At 46.9% G+C, this 16,690-nt stretch overlaps 1 protein-coding gene across 8 annotated transcripts in view; it reads left to right on the plus strand.

Annotated features, from left to right (window-relative positions):
* The window catches only part of RIMBP2 (RIMS binding protein 2), a 325,711-nt gene that overhangs the window by 10,770 nt on the left and 298,251 nt on the right, over window positions 1-16,690 (plus strand). The window contains exon 1 of one of the 8 annotated variants that reach the window (XM_061384508.1): window positions 528-6,031. The exons of 1 other annotated variant lie outside the window; for it this stretch is intronic. The gene's annotated coding sequence lies outside the window, so the exon portion shown is untranslated. Of the gene's footprint in view, window positions 1-527; window positions 6,032-16,690 lie in introns of those variants that run through there. 6 more of the 8 variants (XM_061384509.1, XM_061384503.1, XM_061384507.1 and 3 more) reach the window with 6 other exon arrangements.

Below are 16,690 nucleotides of genomic sequence, written 5' to 3' on the forward strand. Positions count from 1 at the left end.
TCCTTTATTCTCTCAAAATAGAATTATGCCACAAAATCATTGTCATTTGGAGAGGTCATCAAAGATCATGCAGCCAAAAAAATGCAACAAAAGTATTGCAGAGGTCTGTCAGGCAGTTAATTAAACACATACAATGTTATTTTTCTAAATTTTGTGATATTTGTGGGGTTTGTTAGCTTTTTAAAGTCTGGGATTTGATTTATTTTCTCATTCATTAGACATAATCATATCTATACCATTTTGTATTGGTGGGTTTCTTTTCTGTTTTTATTCTTTTAAAACAGGGTCCCCAAGTTGAACAAACCCCAGGTCTCATAAAACCTGGGCCCATACCTGATTCTTAAACTTGTGTTGCCAATATTTTATCCTGGTTTGTAACTTATCTTTTGGCTTATTTATGGCATTTTTTTTTCATTGTGCAAAAGTTTTAAATTTCCATGTTGTCATATTTAATCAACTTTTACTCTCATCATCTCTGATTTCCTGTCTTGGTTAGAAAGTCCTCCTTCATTTAAAAATAATGAAAAAAATTCATGATTTCTTCAAAAATGTCTAATTTTTCTTCTATGTGTTTAAATGCTTGATTCATCTGGAATTAATTTTTGAGTAAGAATTTTTAAAAATTATCCAGCTTTATGAATGTCATTTATTGAATAACCAGCCTTCTTATTGATTAGAAGTGATACTTTATTATGTAGTAAATTAGGCAAATAGGACTTATTTGCCTAAATCTATTCTATTGATCTACCTATTCTTGCACCACTACCATCAATTTAAAAAATATATTTATATTTTAATGTCTGGTAATGGTAGTATCCTTTCATTATTCTTCTCTATCCTAAAAAATTTTCCAGGTTTTGTGCTTGTATTTTCATACAAAGCCTAGAATCAGCTTCCATAGATCTGAGGGTGTCTGTCTGTATATCTTTTGTAATCATGTTAAATTTTAAGATTGATTTAGGGAAAATGTCATAGAATTTAAGCATCCCTTCTAAGCATAGTATATTCTTTTCTCTTTATTCAATTTCCATATTTTCTTCTTCAGTTTTCTTCACATATATCTTGTGTATTTCTGGTTCAAATCATTCCTAGACATAATCATATCTATACCATTTTGTATTCGTGGGTTTTTTGTTTGATATGCTACCATAAATGGGATTGTTTCCCAACTGGTTGTTCTTCCTATATAGAAAAGCTATTGATTTTTAGATATTATTAAATGCAATAATATCCTTTTTTTTTTTTGGTTGGCAGCAAAAATAATACACGATTGTATTCTATTAAGGAATGCATGCAGAATTCTTCTATGTGGTCCTATTCTACTCCATTCCATTCCACTCCATTCTTATTTGTAACAGTTTCTTGGTTCACAGACCATTATAACATCTCCTAAAATGACTTGAAAAGGGCTTAGGTACCACACCTCACCACTGGCCTTGGGACACACCTAGTAGAGAGCCTGCTGTGCTTTGTAGCAGCTCTGCACCTGCTGAGACCTTGATGTTCAGGACCTATTCTTAGCTCCATGACTATCATAGATTCTGCTGCTTTAATGCTGAACCCTCAGAACCACGTTGCAATCGACACCTGGCATTTCCTCAGAGAGAGCTAGTCCAAATGGAAACAGCCCAGCTGTGCTTTCTCCATATGTGTGACTGGAAGGCTCTGGATGGCAGTTATGCAACTTTGCATCTGGTGCTTCTCTGTCAGTCTTGCAAACACTCTTTGCATTCAGGATCAGATAAATCATTCTCTCTGTGCTCAGTCGTTCAGTCATGTCCGACTCTTTGAGACCCCATGGACTGTAGCCCACCAGGCTCCTCTGTCCATGGGATTTCCTAGGCAAGAATACTACAGTGGGTTGCCATTCCTTCTCCAGGGGATCTTCCTGACCCCGGGATGGAACTCATGTGTCTCTTGTGTCTCCTGCATTGACAGGCAGATTCTTTACCACTAGTGCTATCTACATGGTGAGTTATCTATAGCAGCTCTTAATAGTCGAACAGGGATTCCTCTGTAGGGTCTGTTTTCTGAGTGGCCTCTGACTAGTGCTGAAGCAATGAGCTTCACCGATTTCTTCAAGCAAGCCAGGCTGGGTCCTGGCAGCCCATTTTCCAGAACTGAGTAGTCCCTTCCTGCTGTGTCTTCACACCTTGTTCTTCACAGAGGCAGCATGGTTTCCTCTGCATCATGAGTTACCCAAGATCTTGTCTATGAAATTCTCTGCTCTGTTACATTTTTTGGTGGCTAAAGCACAGAATTCACCTGCTTTTTTGTGAAGTTAGAACCCAGTACTCACAGGTGGAATCACTGAATTCCTTTTCTTTTTTAAATTTATTGAAAACTATTAAATAGAGAGTGGATGAACAACAAGGTCCTACTGTATAGCATAAGGAACTATATTCAATGTTCTGTGATAAACCATAATGGAAAAGAATATAAAAAAAATGAATGTGTATATATATATAATGTATAACAGAATCACTTTGCTCTATAGCAGAAATTAACAGAGCATTCTCTCTATATATAATAGTTTTCATCTGCTAATCCCAAACTCCCACTCCATCCCTCCCCCTCCCCACTGGCAAACAAGTCTGTTTGCTATGCCTGTGAGTCTGTGTCTGTTTCTTGGATAGGTTCATTTGTGTCATTATTTAGATTCCACATATTAAGTGATCTCATATGGTATTTGTCTTTTCTGACTTACTTCACCTAAGTATGATAATCTCTGGGTCCATCCATGTTGTTGCAAATGGCATTACTTCATTCTTTTTTGTGGCCAAGTAGTAGTTCATTGTATATGTACACCACATCCTCTTTATCCATTCCTCTGTTGAGAGACACTTAGGTTGCTTCTGTGCAAGCGTGCTAAGTTACTTCAGTGGTGTCTGACTCTTTGTGACCCCATGGACTGTAGCCCACCAGGCTCTTCTGTCCATGGGATTCTCCAGGCAAGAATACTGGAGTGGGTTACCATGCCCTTCTCCAAGGTTGCCATCCCCTTCTCCAGGGGATCTTCTGACCTAGGAATCTCCATGAACACAGGGACTTCCCAGGTGGCGCAATGGTGAAGAATCCTCCTGCCAATGCAGGAGACACAAGAAATGTGGGTTTGATTCCTGGGTCAGAAGATCCCCTGGAGAAGGGGATGGCAACCACTCCAGTATTCTTGCCTGGAGAATCCTGTGGACAGAGGAGCTTGGTGGACTCCAGTCCACGGGGTTGCAAAGAATTGGACATGATTGAGCACACACACACGAACATAGGGGTGCATGTATCTTTTTGAATTAGAATTTTGTCCAGATATATGCACAAGAGTGAGACTTCAGGATAATATGGCAAATCTATTTTTAGTTTTTCAGCACCCTTCATACTGTTCTCTATAGTGGCTGCACCAATTTACACTCCCACCTGCCTTCCTTTTCTGATTGGACGGGGACAGTGTCCTCTCCCATTCTCAGCTTGCCGGGTCCTCTAAGTGGGTGAAATGGAGACCCTTAGGCAAGCAACTCCCACTGACATGAAACACTATGGGAATGATTATGGACTCTTAACATGGCCAGCTCAAGTGGCTGTGGCCCAGCCTGGGGAGGACTTTGTAGGTGATTGTTTCAGAACCTGTGCCTTTAGCCCTATCTGATCTATGGATTGTTTCAAAACAATCTGCTGAGAAAAGAGGGGGAGAAAGCCATATTCATACCATTGAACGTCCTTCTCCAAGAGTGAGTTCTTTCTCAGGGGGAGGAGCTTTATTTTCTTCTGTCCATCACGTTCTGTTTCCCATGATAACCCCAGGAGGTGGATGCTCTCTTAGAAGCAGATAGGATACTTTTGTAGCCAGGGGAACAGACCAACCTGCTCAAGGTCACACAGAGTTAGGATTAAGACTTTGGCCAGCCTGACTCCCAATTCATGTGCTTTTCCCATAGTCCTTTTTAAAAATTGAGATGAGCTTCACATAACATAAAAGTGAGAAATTCAGTGGCATTTAGTGCCTTTGCAATGTTGTACAACCACCACCTAATTCCAAAATGTTTTCATCACCCCTAAAGCAGATCCTGTGGTCATTAGCAGCCCCTTCCTCCTCCCCGCTTCCCCCTGGCCCCCGTCCTGGCCACCATCCTATTCATCTCTTTTCTGTCTCTATGGCTTTGCCTATTCTGGACATTTCATTTACATAAAATCATATGACATGTTTTCTTTTGTGTCTGGCCTCTTTCCTCTACCAGTATGTTTTCAAGTCCATTCTTGCTGTAGCCTGTGTCTGCGCCTCTGTCCTTGTTGGGCCTGCATAGCGTTCCACTGCCTGGATAGACCACCACCTCCTGTGGATCCACCTGCCCATCCGTGAGCATTGGGCTGTCTCCACCCACTGGCTGTTGTGACTAGAGCTGCCTAGTCAGCCTGTACACAGTGGTGTATAGGTGTTTGCCTCTTCTCTTCCCTGGTCTTGGTTATGGGGATCCGACAGCTCTGCCTGCAGAATGAAAAGGGAAATGGTGGGTGGTCTGCACCCCACTCCTGAGAGGGGCACAGAACTCTTGGTTCCATGGAAAGAGGCTGGGATTAGCAACCTCAGGGCTGGAGGAAGCCTTCTGTCTTGTAGGCAAACTCAGATCCTCTCCATCTTCAGGAAGCAAAAGTGGGTCCTGATTAGGAAAATGTCTCCTCCACCCTCGTACCACCATGATGCAGAAGTTGTCTGGGAAAGAAGTGTCTTTCTGGCCAGTTAGCTTTTTATTTTTCATACCATGTTTTTTTTTTTTTTAATTTAAAGAAAATTAAAAAAAAAATTGGCAACATCCTGTGGCTTGTGGGATCTCAGTTCAATGACCAGGGATGGAACCCATGCCCTCAGCAGTGAAAGCTTGAAGTCCTAACCACTGGACCCACCAGGGAATTTCCCAGTTTTTTAGATCATGGTGGTTTGTGTAAGGCAAGTGACTCAAACACAGTGGTCGAGGGTGTATTAGATTTTCCTGATGAGCCTGTTTTGTAAGCCTGTTAATTGGAAAAGCAACAGAAACCATCTCCAGAGACTCTTACCTTTTTGTAAAAAAGACCTGTCGCTGGTGCTTGGTCTCTGCCTAGGCAGGTGGCACTGGGACCCCTCAGAGCTGCAGTCGAGGTCTGTGGGACCTAACATGGGGCTTTCTTCCCAGGAGCTAAATTATTTAGCATCTTTAAATCACACACGATGGGGTTTTCATCTCAGGGAACAAACTGTGTGCATCTGTGTGTGTGTGTCAAGTCCACACACATTTTCCTAATCTGTCACTCTGCCTCGTTGCTAGGTAGCTGGTAGTCTGTGGAAGAGTCTGAACTTCTTGGGGGACGAGGAGGACACATATGTTATTTTCTTTGGATTCTTTGGAGGTTGGGGCGGGCGGGGGCGCCAGACCAGAGGGTAAAGACCCGAACAGCTTGGGTGGTTCACATAATCGCTTAATTCCCGGCTGCACTTGAGTTTCTTAGCTTTGTGGGGCGCGCGAGGGCAGGTTTTCCGCGGCCGGTAGGTTGCAGGAGGCCCCTGGCAGCCAACAGGGGAGAGCTTGCGTTGTTATTCCACAGACGGAGCATCACCCACTGAACCCCAAGCCCTGCGTGGCTAAGAGAGCTGTGTGGCCTCCATTTCTGTCCTCGCTTTTGGCCACAACTCGGTGGAAAAGACGCTGGCAGGGAGGGGAGAGCCATCTTGGTGTGTGTACGTGTGTGTTTAAAACACTGACGTTTCCTGGGCTCTGGGTACCGCTGCATGGCGGTTGGTCCCCCACCCCCCCCATCTTTTTCTCTTTGGGCCTGCTTGCCTGCCTGCAGAAAACTAATGAATCATTTCTAGCTGAATCCTAGCAGTGCAGACACACCAATGCCCTCTCTCTCTCTCCTCCTCCCTCCCTCCTCCTCTCTGCTCCTTCCCTCCCTCCCCCTTCCCTCTCTGCTCTCTCCCTCTGGCCCCCAGTTTGTAATCTGACACAGCAGACTGCAGTTGTCTCCCGGTGAACCTCCCAGTCTTGGCATTGCTGCTTCTAAGGTAGGCTGAGATTTATTATTATTTTTTTTTCTCCTAAAAATAGCTTCTCGTTTGCCTTTTCACCCCTCCGCACGCACCCCGCGCTGCAGCGGCGGCGGTGATCGCTGGGTGATAGCCGGAAACTCTCTGCCTGACAAAGTTTATTTTCCAGCGGTCTGAGGATGCCCTTCAGCACGGGGTCCGGGTACCGCGCGGCTGGCGAAGCTGCCATGGACGCCGGTGCCGGAGAGCCGCGGGGAGAGGCGGACCGTTTCCAGACGATTCCTCCCGCTGATGCGGGATATTGCTGCTTGGTCCCCGTGGTTCTGGTTTCCCAGGGCAGGGCTGACGGTTCTCAGTCACTGTGGGGTTCCCGACACCCCTTCCGCCCCCAGCTTTGCAGAAAAGCCCCTCTGGGCGAAGTTTGACACCACGGCAGGCAATGTCTTTGTAACCCCCAGGTGTGTGAGTTCGGATTGTTTCTCATCTAAGCCTGTTGGGGGCTCCGGATGTGGTCTTCTTTGAGGTTGGGCTGGGGTGAGGAAGGGGTTGTGAGCCAAGGAATAAAAAAATAAAAGAGTTGGTTGTATCATCCCCAGTTTGGCTCAGATCTGAAATGTATGGAGCCAGGGACCTGCACGTTGAGAATTTGTCAATTCATGTCCCATAGACTGACTTGAATAATTTGTTTGTCAAAACAGATGTTCCCGGCAGAATGCGTGCGTGCGCATATGTGTGTGTGTGTGTGGGAGTGTGGGAGTGTGTGTGTGTGTGTGTGTGCCCACAGGCTGTTCGCTGGGGCAAGCCCTCCCCCGAAAGCCATGTTTTCACCTGGAGACGCAGTGTTTACAGGACGGTCTGCCGGGAGGGAAGTTGGGTTTGGGGGCCAGTGGGGGCGAGGGTGCTGCTTGCTCTCCTGACGCTGAGGCCTTTGTAGAGGCAGGTGCGCTGCTGTCCCCAGGGCGTTCCCACGGGCTGTCCCCAAAAGTCCAGCTGAGGGCTGGGTGGACGCAGCTCAACACTCGGTCATTGGGTCACTGGGCTCGGGGCCACTGGGGGCTTCTGCAGGAACTGGGGACGGGGGCTCTCCAGACCCTTCCACTGGGTTTGCAGTCCCCCCAAGTTCTTAGGATGGCAGGGTGAGCGAGGAGGGGAGGGCCTTGAGGGAAGGGGTCCACCCTGGGCTCTCTCTCTGCATCATCACCTTTTACTAAAATGAGACCCCCACCTCATTAAGGAACAGAAAATGTCCCAGAGAGAGCAGGCGGAGGAAGAAGGGAGTGAGCTGGCTATGAACATGGAAGATGGGATGGAGAGAGAAGGGGGGCGTGGACCACCTCTCCTCACGCCCAGTTTCTGAACCAGGAGTAAAGGAGGTGCCATGGGAGGGGAGCACTTTAAACTTAGCCCGATTGCAAGGTGAACAGTCCCCGGGGGCGTCCCCTCCCCATCCAGACACCCCAGCCCCTCAGCTTTCTCCCAGCCCTGCTGTGGAATCCCCTGTTGTGGCCCGGACCCCTAGCCTGTGAGATTTCGTTATCTTTGAGTGTGATTTGGGCTCCTGTGAAGTTGAAGCCTCCAGACGAGATGCTTGGGTACCACCCGGGCTTGTGTCTCCGACGTGGGGCTTTGGTGTGGGAGGCAGGCAGGCAGACAGCCCCATCTGCAGTGTGGGGTGACTGGGCTGTGCCCCAGGGCCTACGGCTGCTCTGCTGGCCATATGGCACTGTACCCGGGACACGGAGCAAAGCATTTTGAGGTTATTTCAGGGAAGTGGCTGGCAGCTGATATTTACCACCCTCCCCTTCTGAGAAGATGACAAAGTGGGTCAGGGAAAGGTTGGCGCTGTCAGCGTGCCAGGGGAGTGGGTGGGACTTAAGGGGCTGCCCCCACCCCCACCCCAGTCCCAGGTTTGTGCCCTGCATCTCCCATATCAAACCCAGCTACATCTGAATCCCTGGTGGGGGGAGTCTCAAAGCGTCCCCAGGTGAGGCTGTGTGCCGACTGGGCTGAGAACTAGCAATTAAAAAAAAAAAGGCAGCAAACCAATTCCACTGATTCTCTCCACTGTGTTTTCCAGTCTCATTTCTCCCTACGTGGTTCGCGTTTGGGAGAACAGCCTGTGCTTAAAGGGCAGGAGGAGGGGCACAGAGCAGCGAGGTTCTTTCCTGAGCTTCTACTTCCAAGCCTCCCTCCTCTGTGTTTTTGGAGTGAAGCTTGAAGTTTTAATTAGCGCCAGGGCTCTCAAATGTTGGGGAGCATCCGAGTCATGGAGGGAGCAGGGTGAGAGCAGTTTCTGAGCAGCGCTGGGGATGGGGTCCAGGGTTTGAATTTCTCAGTTTCTGGTGCTGATGCTTCTGATCCAGGGACCTCATTTTGAGAACTGCTGGGTTAGGGGTCACCCCCAAGGTGGTCAAGCATCTGTGGAAGTCGTCTACCGTGCTCTTGACTTCGGTTGTGAGTATAAACAAAGTGTGATTCTAGCAAAGCCCTGGCCCCTCCGGTGGGTGTAGGCTCGTGTTGGAACTTTGTTCGTAGCAAGGAGACTCCTTTCCTGCATGGCTGGAGCAACTGCTCCCAGTGGTAGGGGAGGTAGAGGATTTAACCGCTGAATTTCCCAGTTGTTTTGGGGTAGCGGGAAGGTTGCAATCTGTGTAGTCCTGGGAACTTGTTTAAGGATGCACCTCCTGCTGTGCTGGTCTATTATGGATGCACTGGAGTGGCTGACCCTGACTGCTCGTAAACTGTTCTTCATTTCTCTGGTTCCTTTTGAATTAGATCATTATACTCTATGAACAGTGTTTCCCCAGCTTCTCTTTGCCTCTGCCTGTCCATTTGAAAAGCTGCCTGATCTTGTTATGGCATCTGCTCCAAGCTCACAATCGCAGAGAAGCAATGGCCTGTTGATGTTGGTGCCACTGCACGGGGTGCAAAGGGTTGGATGAACCTCACTCCACAGTCCCTAATGTGTTATTGTTACAGTCTGCTTTCCCCTTTCCTTCTCTCTGTCTCCCTTCTATCTCTCCCTTGCCCCTCTTCCTGTCTCTTCCCTTTCACCCCAGTCCCTACCTCCTTTATCTTTCCCATCACAGCCAGTCCCTTCAACGCATTTGATATATAACCCTGAATTTGCATCTATGAGAAACATTAGTGCTGCCACATTCCTAGGTTTTCTGATGAACAGAAATTCCATGGTGCTCTGGACCTTGTTCTGTTTCCTGCTTCTCTCATGCAGTCTTGTCCCTTTGCAGTCCCTCTGTGTCACAGTGTGTATTTCTGCTGAGTTACCTCTAACTGCTGTGTGATATTCCGTACAGCTCATGGACCACCTTTTTCTTGCCCATCCCTATCGAGGACACCAGGTTGGCTCCAGAGCCCAGTTGCACAGATGATGTTGCAGCAGCATCCTTGCACATGTGCCTGAGGGTCCTGAGTGAGAATCGTTCTGAGTGCATCTCAGAAGTGGATGGCTGGGGCGGAAGGGATGTGACTACTTTATTTCAGCAAGTTCTTCCGGCTCGCTCTGCAGGGTGCGTTCTCTTTCCCCATGTTCTTGCCAGTACTTAGCACTGTCCAACTTTCTAACGTTTGCAATGAACTTTTCCAGCCCTTGTGTATCCAGTTCTGCCTAAAGCTGTTTGGGAGGGGGCTTTCACAGACACTTCAATTCCAAACTAGCATTTGCGGGCAGCAGCAGAGTTGGGTGGGTTTTCAGGGGACTGGGCTATGTCTCTTCAGAGTCATTTCTTAAGTCTTAGGCAGCCTGCCCTGAGTCTCAGGCCTTATGGGTAACAGCTCTTCCTCTTTGAGAACCAATGTGGTTCTTGGGGGAGTGTCTGGGAGGGTCATTTGGCTCATCCTTAGAGTGACAAAGAATCTCAAATTAACCCTTGACATTTGAAGCTATGTTTTCAATCACCAAGATCCACTGAGAAGACTCAAAATAAATCATTTCTCATGAGACTTTAAACCCATTCCTGGTAACTGGACCTGTGTGGATCCATATTCATAAGTCAATGATATCATACTAGGGTTTGTTGGGTTATGTGCATGCTCAGTCACTCAGTCATGTCTGACTCTTTGCTACTCCATGGACTGTAGCCCTCCAGGCTCCTCTGTCCATGGGCTGTTCCAGGCAAGAATACTGAAGTGAGTTGCTGTTTCCTCCTCCAGGGGATCTTCCTGACCTAGGAATCAAATCCGTGTCTCCTGTGCTTCCTGCATTGGCAGGTGGATTCTTTACCACTGAACTACCTGGGGAGCCCCTGTTGGGTTGTAGTTAATGTATTATTAATAACATGTGTACATGACACGTATATATTAATACGTGTATGAAGTAAAAGTCGCTCATTTGTGTCTAACTCTTTGCAACCCCATGGACTATATAGTCCATGGAATTCTCCAGGCCAGAATACTGGAGTGTAGCCTTTCCCTTCTCCAGGGGATCTTCCCAACCCAAGGATCAAACCCAGATCTCCCACATTGCAGGAGGATTCTTTATCAGCTGAACCACAAGGGAAGCCCAATACATGTATTTAATGCATTAAATGGATACCTGAGAAATAACAATTTAAACCTGCCTTGACATTTCTTAGTTTTTACTGGACCAGGAAGCTCATAAAATGGGAGCGGCTAGGGCTTCTCTGGGAATCTGGATGACTTATTCTTTTTTAAAATGTATTATTGTTTTTTAATTGAAGTATAGTTGATTTACAATGTTGTGTTAATTTCTGCTATATTCTTTTTTTGTTATGGTTTTTCCCAGGATTTTGACTGTAGTTCCTGTGCCCTATAGTAGGACAGTCAGATAACTTGTTCTTAATGTTCACTCACATGGGAAAGAAGTGTCACGACTTCCAGGCCCTGAGAGGCTTCACAGGGACACAGATGGGTGATATGGCAGTCTGTGGCAATTGGGTGTGGGGGAGGTTGTTGAGAAATGGAGGAATCAGGGTGACCTAAGGACATTCATCTGAAATTATCTTATTTGCTGACATTTTTATTGTCTGTTTTTCCATGCAAGTGCTTTGCACATAGTAGGATGTCAATAAATATTTTTTGGAAAGAATGAAGAAAAGTGAAAGTAAAAGTTGTTCAGTCATGTCTGACTCTTTGTGACCCCATGGACAGTCCATGGAATTCTCCAGTCCAGAATACTGGCGTGGGTAGCTATTCCCTTCTCCAGGGGATCTTCCCAACCCAGGGATCAAACTCAGGTCTCCCACATTGCAGGCAGATTCTTTACCAACTGAGCTATCAGGGAAGCCAGGAATGAAGGAAGGGAATGACCTGTAAGAGGCCCCAGGGTGGGATGGGGCAGTAGTAACCTTTGGTCTGGTTACTGGCCTGTGCATTGTCGTCACCACAAGCTCTACAATTATGTGTTCCAGGATGGTTCTGTTCTCTAGAATGAAGCTCCTGGAAGGCAGCAGTTGTGATGTTTATTTTTGTAATCTAGGGATGAAGACAGTGCATTCACTTATTCATTCAGCAAACATTTGAGCCCCTATTAAATATTAAGTAGCATTTTGAGCACAGAGCAGCCAGCAAGATAGCTAAAATCTCTGCTCTTATGGTTGTATGTATGTGTGTGTGTTTGACAAGCAGATGACTGAAAAACAAATGGAGGCAACACCATACAGAAGATTAGAACAGCCTGATGTGAGAGCCTGTGGAGGGGTATCCTCGAAGTTCTCATGGAGGAAGTGACATTTAAGAATCCAGGTATACAGATACAGGTGCAAAGACCCTAAATATGTGAGGGAAGGAACAGTGGTTTCCTTTCTCTTAGATGGCTGTGCAGGAAGTGCCAGCAGGATGTTTTTGGAGCAGGTGGAATGACAGGGGTCTGGAGTCCCGAGGCTTTTACCCGTGGACACTGAGCATGAGCCGTGAGTTCCTACAGGTGTCTGAAACCGGTGGGTGGGGGTAGTTTGCCAGTTCCATCCTCAGGGAATTGGCCACAGGGTTCCCTTTTTCGAGATGCGAAGGTTCCCCTCTCCACGTCCTCTTGTCCCCATCTTGCCCCACCCCACTGCATGCTGCCACCAAGAAAACCTGTTTGTCTCGCCTTTGGTAAAAAAAGGCATTTTGAGTGGAGCTTTTGGCTGCTGATCTGGTCAGGGGGAACTTTGGAAAGATTCTCTGTGATGAAATATTCTTGTTGCCAAAACCCAGCACGGATGCTGTGATGACAGAGTTTAGAATTGGTTGCTGCAGTTGGCTCAGCAGAGTTGGTTTCCACTGGGAAGTTATGGATGGTTATTGTTGACTGATTGTTTCTAACACAGAATCACTCCTCATCGCGTTGCTCCACTGTTACTTCGAATTCAGAGATGTAAAGAGGTAATAGGGCCATGGGGTTGTCTGCTTGTTTCTAATGTTTCCCTCCTAACAGCACTCCCCTGCCCCATCCCAGAAGGAGCTCTGGAGTATTAGGAAATCATGTTTGGTTGTTAGCTCCACGTCTTTAAAGAGCTCAGATTTAGGGGCCAAGAATCTGATCTGTGTATCTACCTAGTTACCCAGGACTTGCTCTAGGGGGTTGGGATGCTGGTGAGCTGGGGGCCAGGTTTGGGGCAAGTGACAAGGCTGCCTCTGCTGATGTCAAAACCACACTGACTGTCCCTACACAGCTCACTACATGGGTTCTGCATCTTGAATTTGTTTTTTCAATGACATCTTTAAAAAATTGTTTTTATTTATTTGTCTGCACTGGGTCTTGGCTGGGGCACGCAGAATCTTTAGTTTATGGCACGTGAACTCTTAGGTGCATCAAGTGGGATCTAGTTCTTGACCAAGGATTGAACCCAGGCCCCCTGCATTGGGAATGAAGAGTCTTAGCCACTGGACCACCAGGGAAGTCCTTCATTTTTTTTAAATTAATTTTTATTGGAGTATAGTTTGCTTTACAATGTTGTATTATAATAGTTTCTACTGTCCAGCAAAGTGAATCAGCTGTATATATACATATATCCCCTCTTTTTGGAATCTCCTTCCCATTTAGGTCACTGAAGAGTAATGAGCAGAGTTCCCTGAGCGATAGGTTCTCATTAGTTATCTGTTTTTTGTTGTTGCTGTTCAGTCGGCAAGTTGTGTCTGGCTTTTTGCGACCCCGTGGACTGCAACACACCAGGCTCCCCATTCTCTACCATCTCCTGAAGTTTGCTCAAGTTCATGTCCATTGAGTTGGTGATGCTATCTAACCATCTCATCCTCTGCCACCCTCTTCTCCTTCTGCAGAAGTCCCTACTTTTGATTATAAAAGTAATGACTTTTCATTGTGGGAAAGTTAGAAAGTATTAAAAAAAAAAAAAAAGGGAAGAAGAAAATATTGTTGATTCATAATCCTGTCACCCAGAACCAACCATTGTTAATACTGGCATTCTTTCCAGTTTCTTCTCTATGAGGGTTTTTATTTCATTAACTGTTTTGAAGTATGTTTTAAAAATATTTTACATGATAAAGTTGGCATTTCTCTATGATATAGAAAGACACTGCAAAAACATATCTTAGAGTAGCTGTGTAATACTTGAACATGGTTATTCCCAGTTTACTTATCATATAGGACCATTCAGGCTGTTTCAATTTTTCCTCATTATTACAAATAATGGGTGGCCACCCTGGTGGCTCAGATGGTAAAGAATCTGCCTGCAATGCTGGAGACCCAGGTTGGATCCCTGGATTGGGAAGAGCCCTTGGATAAGGAAATGGCTACCCACTCTAGCTTTCTTGCCTGGAGAATCCCCATGGACAGAGGAGCATGGTGGGCTACATTTCGTGTGTGTGTGTGTGTGTGTGTGTGTGTGTGTGTGTGTGCTCAGTCACTTCAGTTGTGTCTGACTCTTTGCAACCCCATGGACTGTAGCCCACCAGGCTTCTCTGTCCATGGGATTCTCCAGGCAAGAACACTGGAGTGGGTTGCCATGTCCTCCTCCAGGGGATCTTCATGTCCCAGGGATCAAACCTGCATCTCCTGCATTGCATGCAAATTCTTTACCGCTGAGCCGCCTGGGAAGCCCAGCTACAGTTCATGGGGTCTCAAAAGAGTTGGACACGACTGAACAACTAACACACACGTGGTACCCAATTTGCTGTCCTTCTGGGTGACACGTGGGGCTGTCCATTTGTAGTGTCAAGGGATTTTATAGCAGCGTCTCCCATGGCCCAAGGCAGTCCCACAGGAGAGTCTCAAACTAGCTGTCAAGGTAGATTACAACCTCACTTCCCCTTCAAAACCTCCACTTCTCTGGAATTCTCTGGTCATCAAAGTGAATTGTGCCTTCTGCCACTCAGATACCCCATCTTGAGGATTGGGGGTCACTTTGGACTTCTCCTGGCCCACCCACATCCGATTTTGTGGAACCTGTCTGCTTGTGGCTGTGGCCAAATCTCCAGTGCTGGCAAGTGGCTGATACATAGTAGGTGCTCAGGAATGATGAACTGGTGTATGTGACACCCTTCAGGATGGGCTGGGTGCCTTTGTCACCCCCAGACTCTGGACAGTCCTCAAGCCCACCAGCTCTGGGTGGAGTCCCTTCACTCTAGTTCTGGACCACTTTTTTAAATATATATTTTTAAAATGTGGACCATTTTTTAAAGTCTTTATTGAATTTGTTACAACATTGCTTCTGTTTTGTGGGTTTTTTTTTTTCTTTAGCCATGAGGTATGTAGGATCTTAGCTCCCCAACCAGGGATTGAACCCTCAACCCCCGCTTTGGAAGGTGAAGTCTTAAGCACTGGACCCCCAGGGAAGTCCCTGGATCATTAAAAAAAATTTATTTTTGAGTTTTAATCAATTATGTATTTAGTTTTGACTGTGCTGGGTCTTCATTGCTCGACGTGGGCTTTCTCTAGTTGCAGTGGGCGGGCTTCTTCTTGCAGTGGCTTCTCTCGTTGTGGAGCACAGGCTCTAGGATGTGGAGGTAGTAGTTGCTGCACACGGGTTTATTTGCCACTGGGCATGTGCGATCTTTGTTCCCAGACCAGGGATCAAACCTGTGTCCCCTGCACTGGCAGATGAATTCTCAACCACTGGACCACCAGCGAAGTCCTGGACCAATTTTTTAGGCTGAGAATTAAATAAGGGAGCCTGTGTGAACAGCTCTTGGAACTGTAGATGCAGTAATATGTGTGACACTGACTGGGCATCCCCGTGTGTCCTTGATTTTTACGTGCGCAACACTGAGGCTTTATGAGGTGGGCTTTGGACATAGTTTAGATCCATTTTACAGATAGCACAATCATCTAAGAGACATGAGGAACTTTTCCAGGGTCTCACACCTGGGGAGGAAGGGTCCAGGTTTTAAATTTGGGTCAACCAAGCTCGGAAGCTGGTGGATACCCACTGTGCAGAATTGCCCTCATGGAAGGAAGAGCAAGCTGGTGAGTGTCTCTTGAAGGCATCAGGGAGCCGTGGTGATGATGGAGGTCGGGAGGGAGCAGGGGCAGACCTCGCAGTAGTGGTCAGAGGGCCTCAAATTGATTCTGGGTGAGATTAAAAGCAACCGGAAGGTTCTCAGGGGAGCAGCGTGGTCTGCCTGTTTTCAGCAGGATGCTCTGGCTGCTGTGTGGGGTGGACTGCAGGGCAGAGGTGGATGAGGAGATGGGGAGGGGCTGACACAGCCTACAGGGGATGAGACGATGGGGTCTCAGCTCAGGCCAGGGCATAGCAGTGGCTATGGTGAGAAGAGATCAGATTCAGGACTTGAAGGGGAAAAGAGAATAAATCCATGGGAACAGATCTAGGATACAGCTGAGGATGGAGGAGGAGGTTGGGAGGAGAGACTGCATGGAATGACACACATCTCCATTTCTAGCAGTGGTTCTCAGATCTTTTAAAAATTATGGCTGCCAAAGATGGACATTGGTGGACCCATACAATGGAATACTGTGTGTGCTGTGTGATTAGTCGCTCAGTCATGTCCAACTCTTTGTGACCCTGTAGACTGTATCCCGCCAGGCTCCTCTGTCCATGGGGATTTTCCAGGCAAGAATATTGGAGTGGCCTCCTCCAGGGGATCTTCCCAACCCTGGGATCAAACCCAGGTCTCCTGCATTGCAGATGGATTCTTTACCATCTGAGCCACCAGGGAATACTATTCAGCTATAAAAAAGCAGTGACATTCAGATGCATCCCACCCCGTGGATGAACCTCGGGAACAAGATGCTAAGCGAAAAGAGACAAGACATGGAGGATCACCTATTGTATGGTTCTGCCAGCATGAAATTTCCAGGACTGGAAACCCATAGACAGGAAGTAGTTTGGTGGCTGCCCAGGGCTGGAGGACTGGGGAGACTGGGAAATGAAAAAGGTGTTGAGTTTCTTTCTGAGGTGATGAAAATGTCCTAAAATGGAGTATGGTGATGATTGCATGTATCTGAGAATATACTAAAATCCATTGATTTGTATACTTTAAATGGATGAGTTGAATGCTACTTGAGTTCCATCTCAATAAATCTGTTTTAAAAATACTGACGTCCCTGCCCCATCCCAGAGCACCTGCTCTAAGAGGCTCAAGTGGGCCCTGAAGGCTGGTCTCAGAGGCTCCAGGGACTGTCGGGTGGCCCCAGGCTCTGGGAGCTGATCTGTTCAGTTCTGGTTCTCTGTGCAGCCGTATCCCTCTGCAGAAACCCTGTTTCTTCCTCTTTCCTTGAGGGAGGGGTGGGGCTCCCTTCAT

Source organism: Bos javanicus, chromosome 17 (assembly GCF_032452875.1).
Source record: "Bos javanicus breed banteng chromosome 17, ARS-OSU_banteng_1.0, whole genome shotgun sequence".
In the NCBI taxonomy this organism is placed as follows: Eukaryota; Metazoa; Chordata; class Mammalia; order Artiodactyla; family Bovidae; genus Bos; species Bos javanicus.